The sequence below is a fragment of the Hyla sarda genome, chromosome 7 (genome assembly GCF_029499605.1).
Source record: "Hyla sarda isolate aHylSar1 chromosome 7, aHylSar1.hap1, whole genome shotgun sequence".
NCBI classification, from domain to species: domain Eukaryota; kingdom Metazoa; phylum Chordata; class Amphibia; order Anura; family Hylidae; genus Hyla; species Hyla sarda.
This window is the reverse complement of record NC_079195.1, coordinates 161,733,470-161,756,873: the sequence shown is the minus strand read 5'-3', so window position 1 is coordinate 161,756,873 and position 23,404 is coordinate 161,733,470. Positions and strand designations below refer to the sequence as shown.

Here is a 23,404-nt window from a genome sequence, read left to right as displayed (position 1 = left end):
GGGTAAACAGGAGACCGATGTGGGGTCTCGGACTACTATACCTACCTGCAGTCCGGAGCCCCAATCCCCCGAAGGTCCCCCTCTTCCAGCGCTGACTTGCGCTTTGAGGTGGGCTCGCCGGCTGAATTTAAAGAGTACTTGTCATCAACTAAACTTTCCCTGATTCCCCTCCCCATCTGTCCCTTACTCTAACTATACCTATCCCTGTGTTTATTGAGGTTTAAAACACTGTGGAAATACCTTTTATTTATCCCTCTTCATTAGCTCAGGAGCACTGTCTTTCTGAGGGGTGGAAGGAGGCAGGTCCCGGCAGGCATGATGTCACATGAAGCCTGGCCGGGACTCTGCTTCGCCCAGTCTTCCTGTATGCTGCTTTCCCTCTGCAGCAGTGTTTCCCAAGCAGGGTACCTCCAGCTGTTGCAGAACTGCAACTCCCAGCATGCCCCGACAGCCAACAGCTGTCCAGGCATGCTGGGAGTTGTAGTTTTGCAACAGCTGGAGGCACCCTGCTTGGGAAACACTGCTCTGCAGTGTGCATACAGATTAAGTACAGGGGAGGGACGGCAGCCTCTGTCTCTCTCTCTCTCTCTCCTGTGTGTCTCTGCACTAAAAAGTCAATGCTGAGAACCAGGAGCGGTGGGAGCAATTACAGAGGCAGTAATTAAGATGAATGTCAGGGGGGGGGGGGGCACAGAGCAGGGAGTGTAGTGAGATAATACAATGTATAAGACAACGTGTGGTGATGAGCAGGGGGAGGTGATTGGCCTCTGTTATATGAGAGGCATGTGCAGGCTTGTAGCTCACAGTGCTGCTCCAGGCTGGGAGCGAGTTTTGAGCTGAGAGTACTGAACTTCCTGTGGAAGGACCAGTGCCCTTTCAGCATTAGTCCTAAAAGCTGTACACTTACTATGAAAAGCATAGGAAGCTGCCTGCAGACCAGGCATAGAAGAGTGACCCCCTATTGGCCAAAAGTATAAAATGAAAAAACTGGTATAAATATTAATATTTTGTAATGAAGATATATTACAATATGTCTTCATTAATGATTATGAACAACATATTAAAAGTTTTTGTTGATGACAGGTACTCTTTAACCCCTTAAGGACGCAGGACGTACTCAAACGGCCCCTTTTCCGAGTCCTTAAGGACTCAGGACGTTTGAGTACGTCCTGTCAAATCCCGGCCCCCCGCCGCTAGCTGGAGGGGAGCCGGTGCCCGATGCCTGCTGAAATCGTTCAGCAGGCATCGGGGCATATCGCCCAGGGGGGGCATTATGCCCCCCCATGTCGGCGATGGCCGCAGATCGCTGGACAATTCAGTCCAGCGATCTGCGGCAGATTCCGGGTCAATCGGGTCTCCAGTGATCCGGTGACCCGGAATTACAGGCTGTTCGGGGCCGTCGGAGACGGCCCCGAACAGCCAGAGCCTGCAGGGGTGAGGTGGCACTGGTGCCACCTCACGATCGCCCTCATTCGTCGGCTGGATTACCGGCCGACCAATCAGGGCGCCTGCTGCGGGTGTCACTCCCGCAACCCGCTCCGCCCCTCTTCCGGAGGACGTGAGCGGGTGCGGGACGTGCACCCCAGGTGCTGGGGACCCCGATCCCCGGCGTTAATGTTGGGATCGGGGCCCCAGGAGCGACGGCCGCGCCGGCGACGACGAGGGACTGACCTGTGCGGCGAGGATCGTTGGAGGTGAGTGACAGCCTCCTGCTGTTGCTTAGCAACAGCTCCCAGCATGCAAAAAGGGCATGCTGGGAGCTGTAGTTATGCAACAGCAGGAGACAGACCACCACAACTCCCAGCATGCCCTTATGGGCATGCTGGGACTTGTAGTTTTGCAACAGCTGGAGGCACATTTTTTCTATGGAAAAGTGTACCTTCAGCTGTTGTGTAACTACAACTCCCAGCTTGCACAAACAGCTAAAGTGCATGCTGGGAGTTGTAGTAGTGCATCTGCTGGTTGCATAACTACAACTCCCAGCATGCCCGTTGGCTGTCGGTGACTGCTGGGAGTTGTAGTTTTGCAACAGCTGAAGGCACACTGAGTTATGTAGCAAACCAGTGTGTATCCAGCTGTTGCATAACTACAGTCCCCAGCATCCCCAGCCAAAGTAGTATGCCTCCAGCTGTTGCATAACTACAAGACCCAGCATGCCCTTCCGCTGTCCGTACATGCTGGGGGTTGTAGCTTTTGCAACAGCTGAAGGCACACTGGTTGCAAAACACTGAGTTTGTTACCAAACTCTGTGTTTCACAACCAGTGTGCCTCCAGCTGTTGCAAAACTACAACTCCCAGCATGCACTGATACACCGTACATGCTGGGAGTTGTAGTTTTGCAACAGCTGGATGTTTCCCCCCCCCCCCCCCTAATGTGAACGTACAGGGTACACTCACATGGGCGGAGGATTACAGCAAGTATCCGGCTGCAAGTTTGAGCTGCGGCAAATTTTCTGCCGCAGCTCAAACTGCCAGCGAGAAACTACTGTGAACCCCCGCCCGTGCGACTGTACCCTAAAAACACTACACTAACACACAATAAAAAGTAAAAAACACTACGTATACACATACCCCTATACAACCCCCCTCCCCTCCCCAATAAAAATGAAAAACGTCTGGTACGCCACTGTTTCCAAAACGGAGCCTCCAGCTGTTGCAAAACAACTACTCCCAGTATTGCCAGATAGCCACTGACTGTCTAGGCATGCTGGGAGTTTTACAACAGCTGGAGGCCCCCTGTTTGGGAATCACTGGCTTAGAATACCCCTATGTCCACCCCTATGCAAGTCCCTAATTTAGGCCTCAAATGCGCATGGCGCTCTCACTTTGGAGCCCTGTCGTATTTCAAGGCAACAGTTTAGGGTCACATATGGGGTATCACCGTACTCGGGAGAAATTGTGTTACAAATTTTGGGGGGTATTTTCTGCTTTTACCCTTTTTAAAAATGTAAAATTTTTGGGAAAAGAGGCATTTTAGGTAAAAAAAAATAATTTTTTTTTTACATATGCAAAAGTCGTGAAACACCTGTAGGGTATTAAGGTTCACTTAACCCCTTGTTACGTTCCCCGAGGGGTCTAGTTTCCAAAATGTGATGCCATGTGTTTTTTGTTTTTTTTTGCTGTCCTTGCACCATAGGGGCTTCCTAAATGCGGCATGCCCCCAGAGCAAAATTTGCTTTCGAAAAGCCAAATGTGACTCCTTCTCTTCTGAGACCTGTAGTGCACCAGCAGAGCACTTTTCACCCCCATATGGGGCGTTTTCTGAATCGGGAGAAATTGGGCTTCAAATTTTGGGGGGTATTTTCTGCTTTAACCCTTTGTAAAAATGAAAATTTTTTGGGAAACCAAGCATTTTAGGTAAATTATTTTTTTTTTTTTACATATGCAGAAGTTGTGAAACCACTGTGGGGTATTAAGGTTCACTTTACCCCTTGTTACGTTCCCCAAGGGGTCTAGTTTCCAAAATGGTATGCCATGTGGGGTTTTTTGCTGTCCTGGCACCATAGGGGCTTCCTAAATGCAGCATGCCCCCAGAGCAAAATTTCCTTCAAAAAAGCCAAATGTGACTCCTTCTCTTCTGAGACCTGTAGTGTGCCAGCAGAGCACTTTTCACCCCCATATGGGGTGTTTTCTGAATCGGGAGAAATTGGGCTTCAAATTTTGGGGGGTATTTTCTGCTATTACCTTTTATTAAAATTTAAAACTTTTGGGAAACCAAGCATTTTAGGGAAATGTTTTTTTTTTTTTTTTTTTTTTTACATATGCAACAGTCGTGAATCACCTGTGGGGTATTAAGGTTTACTTTACCCCTTGTTATGTTCCCCGAGGGGTCTAGTTTCCAAAATGGTATGCCATGTGGTTTTTTTTGCTGTTCTGGCACCATAGGGGCTTCCTAAATGTGACATGCCCCCCAAAAACCATTTGTCGCTCCTTCCCTTCTGAGCCCTCTACTGCGCCCGCCGAACAATTATCATAGACATATGAGGTATGTGCTTACTCGAGAGAAATTGGGTTTCAAATACAAGTAAAAATTTTCTCCTTTTTACCCCTTGTAAAAATTCAAAAATTGGGTCTACAAAAACATGCGAGTGTAAAAAATGAAGATTGTGAATTTTCTCCTTCACTTTGCTGCTATTCCTGTGAAACACCTAAAGGGTTAAAACGCTGACTGAATGTCATTTTGAATACTTTGGGGGGTGCAGTTTTTATAATGGGGTCTTTTATGGGGTATTTCTAATATGAAGACCCTTCAAATCCACTTCAAACCTGAACTGGTCCCTGAAAAAAAGCGAGTTTCAAAATTTTGTGAAAAATTGGAAAATTGCTGCTGAACTTTGAAGCCCTCTGATGTCTTCCAAAAGTAAAAACTCATCAATTTTATGATGCAAACATAAAGTAGACATATTGCATATGTGAATAAAAAAAAAAATTATTTTGAATATCCATTTTCCTTACAAGCAGAGAGCTTCAAAGTTAAAAAAAATGCAAAATTTTCAAATTTTTCATCAAATTTTGGGATTTTTCACCAAGAAAGTATGCAAGTTACCACAAAATTTTACCACTATGTTAAAGTAGAATATGTCACGAAAAAAAAATCTCGGAATCAGATTGATAACTAAAAGCATTCCAGAGTTATTAATGTTTAAAGTGACAGTGGTCAGAATTGCAAAAAATGGCTGAGTCCTTAAGGTGAAAAAGGGCTCAGTCCTTAAGGAGTTAAAGGAAAACTTTCACCAAGTTCACCCACACTAAACCCAATACACTGGGTATAGTGTGGATGAACAGGATTCAAACGAGGGGTCACTTATTTTTGTTAACTGGCTGCCGAGATATATGCTTCTAAAGTCACGGGATTTCTATAATGAATAGGCGCACTGAAGGTGTCTCCCCTGCCAGCTGGCCGCCTCTTTCTCTCAGAGTGAAGCTCCTAAGGCAGTCAGTGGAGTCACAGCTCACGTGATTGCAGCGCTCTTTGCGGAATTGCATCACACCTAAGCCAGCTCTCCCCCTCCAATCACCCTCCTCGACCTCCGCCTTAGTCCTGCCCCCTCCCACCAACACTTGATTGGTTGCGCTCTGTTAGAGAACCAATTGCCGCGCTCCCCTTCTTCCTCCCTTCGTCCCCTCGGAGAAGAGCTCTCCCTGTACGCTGTCCTGATGACGTGAGAGCTGGAGAAAGAGCGGCGCATGTGCTTTTAGAAAGAGCAATGTGATCATGTGAGTTGAAGCTAATGAATATGAGGCGGGGTGGCCTTAGGAGCTTTACTTCGTGAGAGGGAAGCAGCCAGCGTGCGCGGAGACTCCTTCAGTGAGCTTATTCATTATAGAAATCCTGGAACTATAGAAGCATATATCTCGCCAGCCAGTTGACAAAAATAAGTAAGTAGGGGTGTGAATCGCCAAGAATTTGGCTATACGATTCGAATTGCGATACCAGTGTGGCGATTCGATATATCCCGATATATCGCGATACCGTCTATGTGACGATACATAGCGATATATCCCTATGTCTAAAAAACAATGTCTTTTACACTTTTATTAACCCCTTAAGGACTGAGGGGTTTTCAGTTTTTGCACTGTCGGTTTTTTCTTCCTCACCTTTTAAAAATCATAACCCTTTCAATTTTGCACCTAAAAATCCATATGATGGCTTATTTTTTGCGCCACCAATTCTACTTTGCAGTGACATCAGTCATTTTACCCAAAAATCTACAGCGCAACGAAAAAAAAAAATCATTGTGCGACGAAATTGAAGAAAAAACGGGGGGCTTCCGTTTCTATGCAGTACTTTTTTCAGTAAAAATGACACCTGATCTTTATTCTGTAGGTCCATATGATTAAAATGATACCCTACTTATATTGGTTTGATTTTGTCGTACTTCTGGAAAAAATCATAACTACATGCACGGAAATTTATACATTTAAAATTGTCATTTTCTGACCCCTATAACTTTTTTATTTTTCAGCGATTGGGTTGGTATGGGGGCTCATTTTTTGCGCCGTGATCTGACGTTTTTAGCGGTACAATTTTTGTAGTCATCGGACTTTTTGATCGCTTTTTATTCATTTTTTCATGATATAAAAAGCGACCAAAAATACGCTATTTTGAACTTTGGAATTTTTTTGCGCGTACGCCATTGACTGTGCGGTTTAATTAATTATATAATTTTATAGTTCGGACATTTACGCACGCGGCGATACCACATGTTTATTTTTATTTGCAGTTTTTTTTTTTTATGGGAAAAGGGGGGTGATTTGAACTTTTATTAGGGAAGGGGTTAAAAAAACGTAACTTTTTTTTTCACTTTTTTTTTGCAGTGCTATAGCTCGCATAGGGACCTGTAACACTGCACACACTGATCTCCTATGCTGATCCCTGCAGAGCCATAGCTCTGTAGGGATCAGCGAGATAGGGGCTCTATTTCTCAAGCCTGTAGCTCAGGCTTGGAGCAATCAAACCCCGATCGGACGCCACGGACACAGGTAAGGAGACCTCCGCCTGCGTCCCAGCTGATCGGAACATCGCGATTTTATCGCGATGTCCCGATCAGCCCGACTGAGCTGCCGGGGAAGCGTTTACTTTCGTTTTAAGACGAATCTGAAGGGTTAACAGCGCGCGGCACAATGATCGGTGCCGCGCGCTGTTAGCCCAGGGTCTCGGCTATGATTAGCAGCCGGGACCGACCCGGTGTGATGCGGGGTCACGGCGTGACGCCGTTTTTAACACCGGGAGCGGCTTACGACGTACAGGTACGTCCTAAGTCCTTAAGGGGTTAAAACTTTATTTTTTATACACTTTATTAGACTTTTAGGAGGAATCATTAGATTCCTGAGACAGATGAATAGAGTTCTATTGAACTCCATTGATCTGCGATCCATTGATAGAGCCTGGTCCAGCCAGGCTCTATCAATGACAGAGCCACATAGAGCAGGGAAGCAGAGGTAAGCCCTCCGACTACCTCCACAGTGGATCACCCGCCCGCGATCGTGCTGCAGGGGGGCGATCCACCCCACTAGCCCACCAGGGAGCATTCACAGATCCCTTTAGACGCCGCTGTAAGCTTTGACAGCGGCGATCTAAAGGGTTAATAGCCAGCCGCTGCGATCGCCGCATGCTGGCTATTAGCGGCGGCCCCCGGTTACTGAGAACAGCCGGGGGCTGCAGAGTATGGTGCAGGCAGGAGTCCGGAGCCTGCTCCATACACACTGCAGAGCACCGCATGCTGGATATTAGCGGCGGTGATGCATCAGCGGACCCCGGCTACTGAAATCAGCCGGGGGCCACAGAGTATGGAGCGGGCACGAGTCGGAGCCCGCTCCGTACACCCAGAGCTCCGCCGCGTCAGATCCAGCCTACCCGGCTCCACAAATGTGGAATTTGTATCTCCTGATGCCCGGGACATGCTGTTCCGGGCGTCAGGAGATACAAACTCCACATCCCTAAAAGGATCGATTCAAAAATATTTTGAATAGATTCAGTATCGCCAAGCGATAATTGTGCGAATCAATTTTTTTCTTACATCCCTATAAGTAAGTGACCCCTCGTTTGAATCCTATTCGCCTACACTACAACCCAGTGTATTGGGTTTAGTGTGGGTGAACTTGGTGACACGTTAAATATTCATAAGCACTGGTTACGTGAACGCTCGTGTGACTGGCGCTTATGAATATTTAAGTCTAGCCGGCGTGTTTTACACAATTTTGGAACAGTGTGCAGTGAAAATGTAAAATTAAAGAGTACCTGTCACCAAGCTACACTTTAAACATATTGGACCAGATTTATGAAACTGTGTGAGAGAAAAAGTGGAGTGATTTTTCCACAGCAACCAATCACAGCTCAGCTATCAAGCTCTGGTAAAGTGAAAGCTGAGCTGTGATTGGTTGCTGTGGAAAAATCACTCCTCTTTTTCTCTCAGTTTGATAAATCTGGGCCATTGTTCCTTATTTAATTAGAAGAAGCTTTTCTATTTACTTGCTGCTAAAGTTTTAGTTTTTTATGTGATTGTAAAAACCCCCACTAGTTTTGTTCCCTGGCCTGGCAGGAGACCAAACTCAGGAAGTGTGTGTGGGGCATGGCGAGGCACAGCTTTCACAGGCTTCAGTGACCTCGTGCCTGCTGCTTTCTCCTGCCGGGAGCCCACACAATATGATCATGGAGAAAGGTATGATGCAGAGCTTTTTAAAACCTTTTTTTTAAGGCAGAAGGGGTTTTAGTTAGTTTTGAAAATATGGCTTAATAACAGGTACCATCTTTACACTAAAATGCTGGTGTAACTCCTAATTTATTCTTCGTCCACCATGACAGCCACCAGAGAGATGGTCCCCTTGGACCTAATAGGAACAGGAACAGAGAGTTTAAAAGCCCCTCCCACCATTCCTCAGTGGTTTCCTGTTCCTATTAGGTCCAGGACAGAGCTCCGGGTCTGATGTGGAATTCGGGTTTCTTTACTTTTATTTTAATCTTTTCCCTGGGGAGGGTTGCGGTCTCCTCTGGAGCCCCTAACCCATTTTTTCCCCTTAGTCGCTGGGACCTGTCCCGGCCTCTGGGTGCGTGGGTGACTGCCCTCCTGGGAGCTATATGTCCACACGCTAAGGATACTGCGGTATCCTCCGCCCATGTGCCCCGCGCGGGCTACATTTACCTCCGTGCCGGGTCCTTAGATTCGGTGGCGCTCCAGGGGTCTGTCGGCGGGGGCTCTGTGAGCTGTCGGTGGTCTCCTGGAGTCTGCGGCGGTGTATGGACTGCTGCTGCCCGGCTTCCTGGCTTCCCCGTGGGATACTGCGTGAGTGTGCAGCGCCTAATTCTGTCTGGGGGAAGTGGGGCTCCTTGAGTGGAAGTTCCGGGCTGTACGGAGGTGCCGGCGGGGCGGATGTGACGTCTCAAGGCACCAAAATTTGAATTTCCTGGTGGATAAAGGTAGGAAAATCAGTGTTACGTGTGTCTATGTTGTCCTGTGGCTTCCATGGACTCACAGGCTTCCTCCAAGGCTGATGCTATAGAGCAGCTTGTTTCTCCAGCTGTGAGTGTTTTGCTGCATATTTTCTGCTGCAAATACTTCTCTGTTTAGCTTCTGATTTGTGGTTCCTTCTTTCTTAGGGAGATAAGGAACCTTCACAAAAACCTAAAGCGAAAATTCGCAAATGCGTTTTTGTGTTATGCTAAACTTCCGGAGACATATAAAAAACAATTATGCAAAAATTGTATATCTAAAGTAGTTTAAGAAGAGAAACCGTGTATTTCTGAAGTTATGTGATCACTTATTCGCCAAGAAATACAGTCATCTCTGGCCGGATTTAATTTAACTCCGTCTTCTAGCAGTCAGTCATCCATGAATGTTCCGTCTGCTATTAATGTATATCCGACTTTCACCAGTGCTGAGCCAGCTAATGTTTCTTCTGTTGCTACTGGTTACCTACCTAGTAACCCTCTTCAGTATTCATCTGGTTATATGCCTAATTTACAACCTGGTATTCTTTGTGGCAGTAAGAGTCTGGTCAAAGTCGGAGATGTTCAGCCTCCAGCTAAGAGACCCAAAGTGGTTCTGGATTCTGATTCTGGGGAGGAGGATCTTGTATCTAGATCCAACCTAGAGGGTATGGAAGAAGGAGAAATTTCTCCAGGACCCTCTAAGCCAGTAAATACTAAATATTTTTTTGCATCTGAAGATACTGAGACTCTGCCGCCCAGTGGGCTCAGTTCCATTTACGTATGCTGCAAGCCTTGTCAGTATGGGACAAAACCCAACTTTCCCTAGAAAAGAAATTTCATCTATCCCCCAGGGTATCAAGGTCTCTGAATTGGTGGCTGAAAAAAGCAAACCTTCAGAGGGGGGTTTGTTGGTTCCCGGACCAAACAATTATAACTACAGATGCGAGCGCTTGGGGCTGGGGAGCCCACATAAACCGACAATACTTCCAAGGTCAGTGGCCTCCTCATCTGGAAAAGTTCTCGTCAAACTACAAGGAGTTGAGAGCGATATGAGAATCTCTACAAGCCGCCAAGAATCTGGTAGTAAATAAGAACTTAAAGATGTATTCAGACAACTCTACGGCAGTAGCGTTCATCAAACACCAAGGTGGCACAAAACACAGAGCGCTACAAGTGATATCTGCAAGAATTTGCAGAAACAAATGTAGCCTCCATCACGGCAGTGCATTTAAAGGGTTCCTGCAATCTAGTGGCGGATTTCCGGAGTCGGAAAATTTTAGACCCAGGGGAATGGTCCCTAAATCCCCTGATTTACCAGTCTCTAGTAAACAAATGGGGAAACCATGTATAGATCTGTTTGCATCTCGGACGAATGCGAAAGTGGAGAGATTTTTTTCTTTGAACCCAAGGGACAATCCAGAAGCAGTGGATGCTCTAGCCCAAGCTTGGAATTTTCCTCTGGCCTATGCGTTCCCTCCAATTCCTTTAATTGCCAGGTCACTAGCAAAAATTCGAGACAGCAGGCTGACAGTAATATTTGTGGCTCCCTTTTAGCCAAAAAGGGTCTGGTTCTGCCTTCTGAAAAGTTTGGCCATAGACCACCCTTATTCCTTACCTCTGATGGACAATCTTCTCCTCCAGGGACCAGTTTCACATCAAGGAATTCAAAATCTACAATTCACAGCTTGGATTTTGAGGAGTCGATTTTAAAGCAAAAAGGTCTGTCTAAAAAAGTAATTGCTACACTTCTAAAAAGTAGAAAACCTTCTACATCTAAAATGTATATGAAGATCTGGAACAAATTTGTTGACTGGATGTCTCCTAAAAGATTGAATCTTTCCAAACCTAATATCCCCTGTATCTTAGACTTCTTACAAGAAGGGTTTGAAAAGGGTTTATCGGTAAGTACCCTTAAAGTCCAGGTGGCGGCTTTAGAGGCAGTATTTGATCAACAAATAGCTGATCATCGCTGGATAAAACGGTTCTTTAGGGCCTTAGTCAGAATTAAACCTAGGATTCCAGTACGGACTCCTTCCTGGAATCTGAATTGGGTCCTTTCAGGGCTGAAAGTCAATCCCTTCGAACCTTTGGAAGAAATCTCCCTAAGATTTTTTACTTTAAAAACCGCTTTCTTAATTGCTATAACAACTACTCGGAGAGTGGGGGAGATCCAAACCCTGTCAATTAGAGAGCCTTACATGACTATTTCAAATGACAGAGTGACTCTGGTTGGATCCGGCCTTTTTACCAAAAGTTGCTTCTAATTTCCACAGATGACAAGAGATTGTGCTCCCTTCTTTCTGTGACAATCCTAGGAATGAGCAAGAAAAAACTTTTAACACTTTAGACGTCTGTTAAGATATCTAGAAGTAACTAATCCTTGGAGAAAAGACGACAATTACTTTTACAATTTCAGGGGCCTAACAAAGGCAAAAGAGCCTCAAAGGACTCTATTGCGAGTTGGCTAAAAACGGTCATCTCTGAAGTCTACGTATCTAAAGGGGAACCAGTCCCGAAAGGACTTAAAGCTCACTCTACTAGGGCCATGTCTACTTCATGGGCTGAAAAATCTGCTGCTTCTATAGATCAAATCTGCAAAGCTGCCACCTGGTTTAGTTCCCATACTTTCTTTAAGCATTATAGGCTGGATCTTTCAGATAGTCAGGCTCTTTCTTTTGGTAGGAAAGTTCTACATGCTATTGTCCCCCCCCCCTAAATTATTTATTTGGTTTTTCTCTGGTGACTGTCATAGTGGACGAAGAATAAAATTCAGAATTATGACTTACCGATAATTCGGTTTCTTTGAGTCCACCATGACAGCCCCTTCATGTTATATTATTTTATTATATTTGTGTTACCTATTCATCTTATCCTGTCCCTAAAGGGTAATTTGTAAAACACTGAGGAATGGTGGGAGGGGAGGGGCTTTTAAACTCTCTGTTCCTGTCCCTATTAGGTCCAAGGGGACCATCTCTCTGGTGGCTGTCATGGTGGACTCAAAGAAACCGAATTATCGGTAAGTCATAATTCTGGCATTTTAGGCCTCAAATGTACGCGGTGCTCTCTCACTCCTGAACTATGTTGTGTGTCCGCAGAGCAATTTATGTCCACATGTGGAGTATTTCCGTACTTTTGGAAAAAATTATATTACAAATTTTGTGGGTCTCTATCTTATTTTTACCTCCTTAATTATATATATATATATTTAAAAAAATGGGGCAACGCCAGCATGTTTGTATATTTAAAAAAAATGTTTTATACTAACATGCTAGTGTAGCCAGAAGTTCTCCTTTTCACAAGGGGTAAAAGCAGGGCTCAAGTCCTGCAGGAACTCATGGGAACGGAGTTCCTGCACTTTTTCCACAGCAGAAACACAGTTCCCATTAACAGGAGTCCTGCTTGACCAGCCCTTAAAGGGGTACTCCGCCCCTAGACATCTTATCCCATATCCAAAGGAAAGGGGATAAGATGTCTGATCGCGGAGGTCCCGCCGCTGGGGACCCCCATGATCTTGGCTTTGGCACCCCAGACATCCGGTGCATGGAGTGAACTTCACTCCGTGCCGAATGACTGGCGAAGGGGGCAGAGGCTCGTGACATCACAGCCATGCCCCCTCAATGCAAGTCTATGGGAGAGGCCGTCATGCCCCCTCCCATAGACTTGCATTGAGGGGCTGTGGCTGTGATGTCACGAGCCTCCGGCGCTGCACCCAATGCTCTAAATGAATGCCGGGTGCATAAGGGAGAATACGGGGGTCCCCAGTGGCGGGCCCCCTGCAATCAGACATCTTATCCTCTATCCTTTGGATAGAGTATACGATGTGTAGGGGGGAGTACCCCTTTAAGTGGAAATCTTGGGTGATTTCCCACACTTTTTTTCCCCAGGACTTGACCCCTGGGTAAAAAGAAGCAAAAGCCCCTCAAAATTCAAAACAGGGGTGGCTGACAATTGCAGAGATCGAGAGGGTCTCACATGGAGGGGAGGCGGCGATCAGGGGGCTTACATGCGACTTTAGGACCGACTTGACACATGTAAAATCAGGAAAATATACACCTCCTCTATAGGTGGTGTATATTTCTGTGACCGGCATATATATAAACACTGACAGATACCTTAGTATCAACTGTACGTAGAGGTCTCCCAAAAAATAAAAAAACTGGTGAAAACAAGGGAACCTTTAAAAGACAATTTTATTTAAATTCAAAAAAATCCAACACCCTTAGTGCAATGTGAAGTCCACATGTAACAGCCTCTCCTTGGCTGTTGCACCTCCCAAGGATTGCTTCCAGGCTTGTCAAGTCAGGTAAAGCTGAGTGCTGTACTAAGATAAAGTGCATGCAGTTCCTTTTGTCACAGTGGTGATCCTATTCCTATCTGCGCAAAAGTGCAAGTGCCCTGTATCAGTCTGCAAGATATAGTAGTTATAGTACCTGTGCGCAATCGTAACTGTTGTCCACGTAGGATGTTTAGTGTGAACAATGGTGCATTTGGAAATGCACCATTGTTCACACTAAACGTGTGTGTGTGTATATATATATATATATATATATATATATATATATATATATACACATGTACCATGCAAATCAATGGGAAATGTATGTTCCCACATAACTTCCGTACGGCTGGAGATATTTCAATACCTGGTACACATATTACGGGACAGGATAGGAGGTCGGGATATGACAACAATCTAGGAGGATGGGATATGAAGTCAAAAGCTTCCTCTGTTGATTTTCCTCCACAACAAGGATTAGGAAGTAAAAATTGTGCAACGCCCGGTACTCAGCTAGTACAGTGGTCCCTCAACATACGATGGTAATTCGTTCCAAACGAGCCATCGTTTGTCGAATCCATCGTATGTTGAGGGATTTGTGCAATGTAAAGTATAGGAAGCTGTACTCACCTGTCCCCACCGCTCGAGTTGGTGTCCCCGGGCCTCCGCTGGGCTCTCCGCTGTCTTCTCCGGTTCTCCGCTGTCTTCTCCGGTTCTCTGCTGTCTTCTCCGGTCCTCTGCTGTCTTCTCCGGTCCTCTGCTGTCTTCTCCGGTCCTCTGCTGTCTTCTCCGGTCCTCTGCTGTCTTCTCCGGTCCTCTGCTTTCTTCCGCAAGGCCTTACTGGGCCTGCGTAACGACATCATTACGCCGCTGCGTACGCCATTCCTATTGGATGATGTGCGCAGCAGCGTATTGATGTCATCGGAGAGGGCCGAGAGGACACCGGAAGACCAGTGCTGGACCCAGAGGGCACCCCGGAGCATTGTGGAGGGGTAAGTAATACTTACCGCACCACACGGGGAACATTAAGCTGCTATCCGGCAGCAGCTTAAGCATTTGGCGCTGCCGGATAGCACTTAATGCGATGGCCCCGACATAAAAAAGCATCGTATGTCGATGCTGACATCGACATGCGATGGCCTCTGAGAGGCCATCGTATGTCGATTTCATCATATGTCGGGGCCATAGTAGTTCGGGGGGTCACTGTGTGTGTGTGTGTATATATATATATATATATATATATATATATATATATATATATATATATATATATATATATATATATATATATAGGGACAGGGAAAATTGTACTGTGGAAGGGGGCAAAATCTCTAGCATGGTGGAACAGGGAAAATTGTACGGGAGTACAAGGTCGCTATTATGGAGTACAGCTTTGTAGGGGGCTCATGATCACTGGATGGTGATGAGGGGAAGGAGAAAGAAAGAAGAAAAGTGGGGTCTTCCTCTTCTCTCTCATTGGCAGACTCGAATGCAAGCATGGTGTTTGATAACTCCACCAAAAATACCTTATGGCAGTGTTTTCCAAACAGGGAGGGAGCTTCTAGCTGTTGCAAAACCACAACTCCCAGCATGCCTGGACAGTCAATGTTTGTCCGGCCATGATGAGAGTAGTTTTGCAACAGCTGGAGGATCCCTGTTTAGTAAACAATGCTGTACAAGCAGTTTTTTATTTTTATAGGGGGGGAGGAGGTAGAGTAACATTGTAAGAGAATGTGTATATGTAGTGTTCTACTCTTTATTTTATGTAGTGCAGTGTGGTGTCTTTACAGTACAAACACTGTTTGGTTTAAAACGAGTTTCCCGCTACAAGTTTGAGATGTGGTGGATTTTCCGCAACTCAAACTTGGAGGGGGAAATTAACCATAAACCCGCCTGTGTGCTCTAACTGTTGCATAACTACAACTCAAGCATGCCTGGACAGCTGATGGGAAGGCGCATAACTACATCTCCCAGCATGCCTTTTGGCTGTCTGTGCATGCTGGGAGTTGTAGTTATGTAACAGCTAGAGGGAAAAAAGTGGCACTAGTTGCTACATAACTACAACTCCCCCAGCATGCACGGACAACCAAAGGGCATGCTGTAGTTGTGTGCCTCCAGCTGTTGCCTAACTACAACTCCCAGCATGCTCTTTGGCTGTGCATGCTGGCAGTTGTACTTAAGCAACAGCAGAAGGCACACAGGACTGACCTCCTGCTGCTGCCGCCGCCAGTCCTAATCCCCCTGCCGCTGCAGTCGTCCTGATGTTGTCCCCACTGCTGCTGCACACTGAAGTGCACCTGCACTCGCCCTCTGGATTAGGGGCAGGACATTTACAGTGCATGTTCTTAAATGGGCACTGTCAGATACAAAAACTCTTTATATGTTGTATATCTTGGCAAAACATTAACGTTTCTATTATATTTCATAAGAAATTATTTCATTTTTATAGAAATCATTGCTTAAAAAAACTGGCCACTAGGGGTCCAGAGGCAGCATCTTGATGACGCATGGACATTGGACACGCTTGAATGTGCTCGCTCCTGGCCTTTCACTCTGCCTGCCGGAGCCGCCAGGAGCGAGCACAGACAAAGTAAAGACATCATGCACTGCCTGTGTGGTAACTCCTGCTTTCCTCCAGATTCTGTCAGCTGTGAGGGATGCAGGAGTTTTTCCCATACTGGAACTCCGCAACACAGATAACATCAGCTGTTTTCCCCAGTGTGCTCCTAGCATCACTTCTGCTGTAAGTGCTAGGAGTACAAGTGAGAAAATAGCTGATGATGGCTGGTGCAGCTTATGGAATTGCGCCACACACTTGTCTCTTCGCCGCTCATATAGCCGCCCGCTGCCGCTCACGTCAGCCCCCTTCGCTGCCGCTCATATAGCCGCCGCCACTCACTTCTCTGCCTGCCACAAACATCTTCTCTAGGGTTAGCAATACCACAACTCCTAACATGCCCTGGCAAAAAATGTACCTTTCTAATATACTATATAAGAATATTTTATTAAATTTTTTATAGAAATCATGGCTTTGTCCAAGCTGAAGCACAGGCATGGACAAAGTCCAGTAAGTGAGGATGGGCTAGAACTCCTCTGTGCTCTCTCCTGTCTGATAGCACTCCTCTGTGCTCTCTCCTGTCTGATAGCACTCCTCTGTGCTCTCTCCTGTCTGATAGCACTCCTCTGTGCTCTCTCTTGTCTGATAGCGCTCCTCTGTGCTCTCTCCTGTCTGATAGCACTCCTCTGTGTCTGGTAAGACTCCTCTGTGCTCTCTCCTGTCATATCAGACAGAGGAGTGCTAGCCCTCTTGGACAAAGCCATGATTTTATAAGACATAATTTCTATTAAAAGGAAATACAATTTTCTTACAAAATAATGTAGGTGTACGAAAAGGAGGCTGCACTCACCGAATTGCTTCATCCATGCTTTATTCAACAGAGGACATGGGGGACACCAAAAGCGGGTGCTTCCAGGTAATCGAGCAACATGTTTCGCACACTTTGCGCATCATCTGGCTCATATAGTGTACCTCGCAGACTCACAACCTTAAATACTACTCCAGAATAAACTCACCTGTCCGGTGATTGCGGTTCCGGCGCGGGCCTCCATTCACCACACCAAGTCGTACCGCCGCTGGCAGGTGATGACGCCATTGGAGCGCCGAAGCCCCCGGTGCCACGTGATCCGGCTCATGTAATTGCTCAGCCCGTCCCACGCATGAGGGAAATCCCCATACGTAGGACCATGCCGTTGTCATTCATGTACTAAACACGTAACGCCCGTTGCCTGGCAACCGATGGGACGCAGCCAGCAATGGGTGGTAACTCCTAAATGCCGGTCCGTGCTAAAAACAGACACCGCAAAACATAGGAGGGTGTGAATAGCAAGTAATACATGATTAGTTACCCGAGGAGAATATATAAAGAACTTTATTTTAAATGTTTATTTTTATTTTTATATAGATATAGATATAGATATAGATATATATATATAGATATAGATATAGATATAGATATATATAAATGTAAAGATATACATTTACCAAATGTAAGCAAACGGTTAGATTCTAGAAAAGAATATACAGAAAAAAAATTTGTTTTTACTTACAATAAACAGAACATGTGGAGACAAGGAAGAGGAGGAGGGGAAAACACTGAAATTTAAAGGAACACTGGCATATCAGTTTTATCGTTAAGGCCTGGAGGCCCATCGCATCCATTTTTAAAATCCACTTTGCTTCTCGTTGGAGTAGCATCCTATTTCTGTCCCAAATTTTTGGGGTTACATACTACTACCAACCCTGTGAATGCCAGTACGTCCGTGTTACCTCCATGTTCCTTTCTTACATTCTCAATTAAACGTGGAGATCCTATGCCAGTGCGGATTGACTTAAAGTGCTCTCGCACCCTTATATACTGTACAGACAATGAATTGTCTTCCCTATATAATACAATCTGCACGGGCATAGGATCACATATACCACATACATACTCTTGCATGTAATGAAATTCCTGATTTTCCATTCAATATCTCCCAATTTTAAGAACTTAGCCTCTGAGTTATATTTGCAGTGTGTACATTGCCTGCATTTATGATTACCTTAGGGTAGAGTGTTTTCCAACCATGTTGTAGATGTTGTTCTAAATTGATTACTTCCTAGCATGCTTCCTAATGTTCTATTTCTACGTAAACTGAATAGTGGACGTCGTTCAGGTTCTACTTCTCTCAGGTCACGATCGCTTTCAATCACATAACCATACTTACGTATTGCATTCTGTATGACACTATCCATGTTAGTGTTTTAATGAAAAGACAAATCTTTTCTCTGTATTTTTCCTACGTTTTTCCTTAAAAAGCTTGTTCCTATTTAACACTTTAGCCTTGTCATAGGCTTTTTGAATTAAATTGTGGGGATAACACTGTGCTTTTTAGCCTACTGGTTAACTAGTTCGCTTGTAACTCAAAAGATGCATCTTTGCTGTTGTTTCTTCTGATGCGAACGAACTGACAATAAGGAATAGCCCTTTGTACATGAGGAGGGTGAAAGCTCTGGTAGTGAAGGAGGGAGTTTGAAGCGATGGGCTTCCTGTAATTTGATGTAACAATCTTATTTTCCACAACTCCCACCTTCACATCCAGACTCCATACTAAGCCCTCCGTACACATACGTAAAATGCATCCCGAACTCACAGTTATTGTTCAGATATTCGACAAATTGTCCGAATTCGGATTCATTCCCCTTCCAAGTGATGAATATATCGTCCATATACCGAAGAAAGGTGGCGCTAAATTTTGAAAAGGGGTATTGGCTGAGAAAAAAATTCTCAAAAACAGCCAAAGTAAATTAGCAAAAGTGCAAGCGACCGGGGTTCCCATTGCGGTCCCAGAGTCCTGCCTGAACCACTTTTCATCAAACCTAAAAGCATTGTGGGATAGAATAAAGCTAAGTGATTGGCAAATGAAATCAACAAAAAGGGGGTCCTTGCCCATGTCGACGAGGAGCTCCCCCACCATCCGGACCCCAAAGTTTTGTGGGATCCGGGTGTAGAGGCTCTCCATGTCGACAGAGGCAAGGCTGAAACCTTCCTGCCAAGGGACCTCTTCAAGTGCCCTTAAAAAAGCACCAGTGTCTTTTTAAGTAAGTTGGAAGTTGGATAAGTATGGGTCTGAGTAACCAGTCCGCATACTTTGACAGGCCCTCCGTCACTGACCCGATCCCCGAGACAATTGGACGTTCCAGGGGGTGGGTCAGCGACTTTTGGACCTTAGGGAGATAATACCAATACGTTTTTTTTAGGGTAGCACAGTAGCAATTTTTCTGCAGTTTTTTGGGAGATGGTTCCTGTCTCTGTATATTTTCTTAATAGGGACTGAAGTTGGCTGAGATATTTACTAGTGGGATCTGCTGGGAGACATGTGTAAACTTTTTTTTATCCCCCAGTAATCTGTGAGCTTCAGATTTATATTGCTCCCTTGTTAATACCACAAGATTAATGCCTTTATCTGCCCTCCTGAAAATTTGGTTCCTCCTGCTTATAAGCCATGAAAGAGCCCTTTCTTCTGTTTTTGACAAATTGCTATTTATTTCAGGGTAAAGGACAGATTTTACTTCATTAGTCACCAATTTTGAAACTAAATCCAATGCACTCCCTGTCTGTACTGGAGGGCAGAAAGTGGAGACATTGCCCCTATGAAATACTCTATTTCTGCCACCTCGCCAATTTCACAAACTGAACCAACATTAGACAATTCTACTAAAATTTTTGCTCCTTATAACACACAGCTGGTAAGTCTGTAGAAGCACTAAAGCCGAGCGGATCAATTTTAATGGGTATTTCACCCAGTTTTAGTATTTGACTTGGGGTACCGCTCTTTCTAATGTGCTTCTCCAGACTCATTTTGCGAACTGCTTTAAAGATGTCCACTTGTAAGTCCACAATATCAAATGGTTCTGCAAGGCAGTAGTTCAGTCCCTTTGAAAGGAGAGAAATACACTCATCCTGTAATATCACATCTGTTAAATTAAGGATATTGGGGGGGGGGGGTTCATCAATCTATACAGAGCATAGTTCTTTTTGTGCGTTTCTTTTGGTGGAACTTTTTCTAACGATGTCACCCTATGGGTGTACCGTAGAGCCATTTTTCCCATAGACATCGATTTACTAACTGCATATTTTTTTTAGATGCACAAAACATATACACCACCTCGGAGGACACATACCAAAGTGTCTATTTTGACACAGTAAGGACTGCAACTCCAATCATGGACAGACTCTGCCCATGATGGGAGTTATAGTCCAGGGGTTGAGGTGCAGATCGCAGCAGGTCATTATCCAGAGACCTGCTGCGATCCACATTTATTAACTGTACATGCAGCTCACTTGTGCTGCCACGGCTCTTGTATACACTGTCATAATTCATAATCCCCACTGGAACACGGGAGCTCTGGTCAATAGCTATCCATCAATCAGGGCTCCCGGCGGGGATTATGAATTATAAGAACTGTATATAGGAGCTCGCGGGCAGCGCAGTGTAGCCGCATCTACCGCAGGCTTGTATAGTTAATTAATGCGGATCGCAGGAGAATGATCTGCCCCTCTGCCCTTGGACTACTACTCCTATCATGGGACAGATTCTGTCCCATGATGGGAGTAGTTGTAGTACCGCAGCGCTGAGGGATGGCACTTCCCCCGGCTGCGGGACTTTTAGGACTCCTACTCCCATCATGGACAGACTCTGCCCATGATGGGAGTTATAGTCCAGGGGCTGAGGTGCAGATCGCAGCGGGTCATTCTGCAGAGACCCGCTGCAATCCGCATTTAGTAAGATAACAAGCCGGCGGTACATGCATCTACAATGCACTGCCCGCCAGCTTCTATATACACCGCTCATAATTCATAATCCCCGCGGCCAGGAGAGGGGAGCTCTGATTGGTCAATAGCTATCCACCAATCAGAACTCCTGTGTTCCAGTGGCGGGTTTATGAATTATGACAGTGTATATAGAAGCCGGTGGCAGTGCAGTGTAGACGCATGAGCCGCTGGCTTGTTAACCTAAATGCGGATCGCAGCGGGTCTCTGCAGAATGACCTGATGTGATCTGCACCACAGCCCCTGGACTATAACTCCCATCATGGGCAGAGTCTATCCTTGATGGGAGTAGTAGTCCTAAAAGTCCCGCAGCCGAGGGATGTGCAAGTGCCAACCCTGAGCAGCGCTGCGGTACTACAACTACTCCCATCATGGGACAGGCTCTGTCCCATGATAGGAGTAGTAGTCCAAGGGCAGAGGGACAGATCTCTGTTCACATTATGCGTTTTGCATAATGGGAACAGAGCCTTTCTGGCAGTGTGTTCCCAAACAGGGAGACTCCAGCTGTTGCTTAACTACAGCCCCCATGATGGGAGTTGTAGTTTAGCAACAATTGGAGGCTCCATGTTTAGGAACACGCTGCATTATGTGCACTCTTCCCAGGGGAGAGCAAAAAAAATTTGCTAACCCATTTTTCTTGTTTTTCTTTTCTTCTCATTTCAGATACGTGAATGCGGAGGACTACGTCAGATGCGGTGGATTGCGAGGATGACCAGCATTTTTTTTTTATTTCAATAAAATGGTTAACGAGGGCTGTGGGGGAGTATTTTTTTTAAATAAATATTTTTTTCCAATGTGTCGTGTTTTTTATAATTGAATTTTCAGGGTTAGTAGTGGAAGCTGTCGTATAGACGGAATCCATTACTAAGCCAGGGCTTAGCGTTAGCCCCAAAATCAACTAGCGCTAATCCCCAATTATTACCTCGGTACCCACCGCCACAGGGGTGCCAGGAAGAGCCGATACCAACTAGTAACAATGGTTCTCACCCACCCTGGTAATGTCAGGCTTTTGCTGCTTGGTTGGTATATGGCTGATACTAAAAATAGGAGGGAACCCTATGCGTTTTTTTTTTATAAATAAAAAGTGTGCTTCCCTAATTTTTTCAGTATCAGCCAGATGCCAACCAAGCAGCAACAGCCTGACATTACCAGGGTGGGCAAGGACCATTGTTATTGGCCCTCTCCAGCCTAAATAACGCTAGCCTGTTACTGCCTAGGCCCAGGAGCTCCTTTTTTGATGCTCCGGGCCTGTTTGTACCAGCTCTTCCCGGAACCCCTGTGGCTGTGCGTACAAGGGGACTAATTGGGGGTTAGCACTAGCTGTTTTGGGGGCTAACGCTAAGCCTGGCCTAGTAATTGATTATGTCTAAAAGACGCCTTCCACTAATAAGCCTGAAAATTCAATTATAAAAAAACACAACACATTGAAAAAAAAATTTTTATTTAAAAAAACACTCCCCCACAGCCCTTGTTAACCATTTTATTGACATTTAAAAAAAAAATGCTGTTCATCATCGCAATCCCCAAAATCTGACATAGTCCTCCGCATTCACGTATCTAAATTTCAAAGAGAAAAAAAAAAAGTAAAGTACATTTTTTTTGGTTTCCACACACCAGCAAAAATGCAAGAAAAACTGACACAATGCAGGAAAAAGCTGGGGCAGTTTTTCTGGCGTTTTTTATGATGGACAAAAAACCTCAATGGAATCCTGGCCTCAAAGCAATAGAACAAAATCCCTATGTCCACTTTTCCTGTGAGGTAGAGAAGGAGTGTACGGTAGAGCGAGGGGGGGGGGGGGGATTTCTATATTTGCACTAGATTTATCAAAGGAGTGTACAGCCTTTGTAAATTCTGAGCAAGAGTGTACAATAGACAAGAGTGTAATAGACACCTAATGATAAATCTCCCCCATTCTGTGTATTTGGTAACTCATGTCCTTCTGTTAATCTCTCCATGAGACCTGCTTTCTCTTCTGCTCCGGTTGGTTTCTTATTGGCCTTCTTCCGACCCCCTCTCCTTGTCCTCTGTCTAAAGGTGCTTGGGTCTTAAAGGGGTTATCCAGGAAAAAACTTTTTTTTTTTTATATATCAACTGGCTCCAGAGAGTTAAACAGATTTGTAAATTAAATAAATATATATCACCCGCGCTGGAGGAGACTGTGGGCTATATCCTTGCTGCTTTACTCCTGTATGCTTCCCTGTAAGGCATACAACTAGTGAATAATACAAAATTAGAAGAAATAGGAGTACGCGCTAGGAAAAATAGCAATAGTGAGATGAACTAAATGGAACCGTGTCCTACCTTGCAATGAGTAGTGTGGTACTGAACTGAAGCAGCGGTCCTCTGGAATATGAGCACAACAGAGTTGTTTTAGCAAATAAACGAGTAGTTATGATAAATAATAAAATGGATAGTAGCAGTGCAAGTACCTATATTAGAATAAGTGGTATATTATTGGAGAATGTAATTGTATTGCGGCACTTTCTAGGAGTACAAGATGATAAGTCCTTCCACAGTGGGCCCGTTTAGAGGGTGCTCCAGCGCTGCAAATTGTAATAAAAAGAGAGAGGTTCCTCCGGTTCAGGTAAAATAAAAGCGTTCTAATTGAAATAGGTACCTGATGTCCGTTGCTAGCCAGGGACGTCGCTTATTCGGGGTGATGGTCCTCAAAACAGGGATAGCGGGAGAACGCTCCGGCCTGTAGCGTCTCAACCTGCTTCCGTCCTCGTGGTAAGTGACTCGATGTTATGAGTAACTGATAGTGACGTCACTATGGGGGCACGGAGAGTCCACAAAACTATCGACGCGTTTCGGAAACTTTCGAATTT

At 45.2% G+C, this 23,404-nt stretch overlaps 1 protein-coding gene across 2 annotated transcripts in view; it reads left to right on the top strand.

Moving 5' to 3' along the window:
- NDUFV1 (NADH:ubiquinone oxidoreductase core subunit V1) overlaps positions 1–23,404 on the top strand; it is a 75,937-nt gene that overhangs the window by 18,859 nt on the left and 33,674 nt on the right. The window contains exon 1 of one of the 2 annotated variants that reach the window (XM_056531146.1): positions 8,017–8,162. The exons of the other annotated variant lie outside the window; for it this stretch is intronic. The gene's annotated coding sequence lies outside the window, so the exon portion shown is untranslated. Of the gene's footprint in view, positions 1–8,016; positions 8,163–23,404 lie in introns of those variants that run through there. 2 annotated transcript variants of the gene reach the window in all.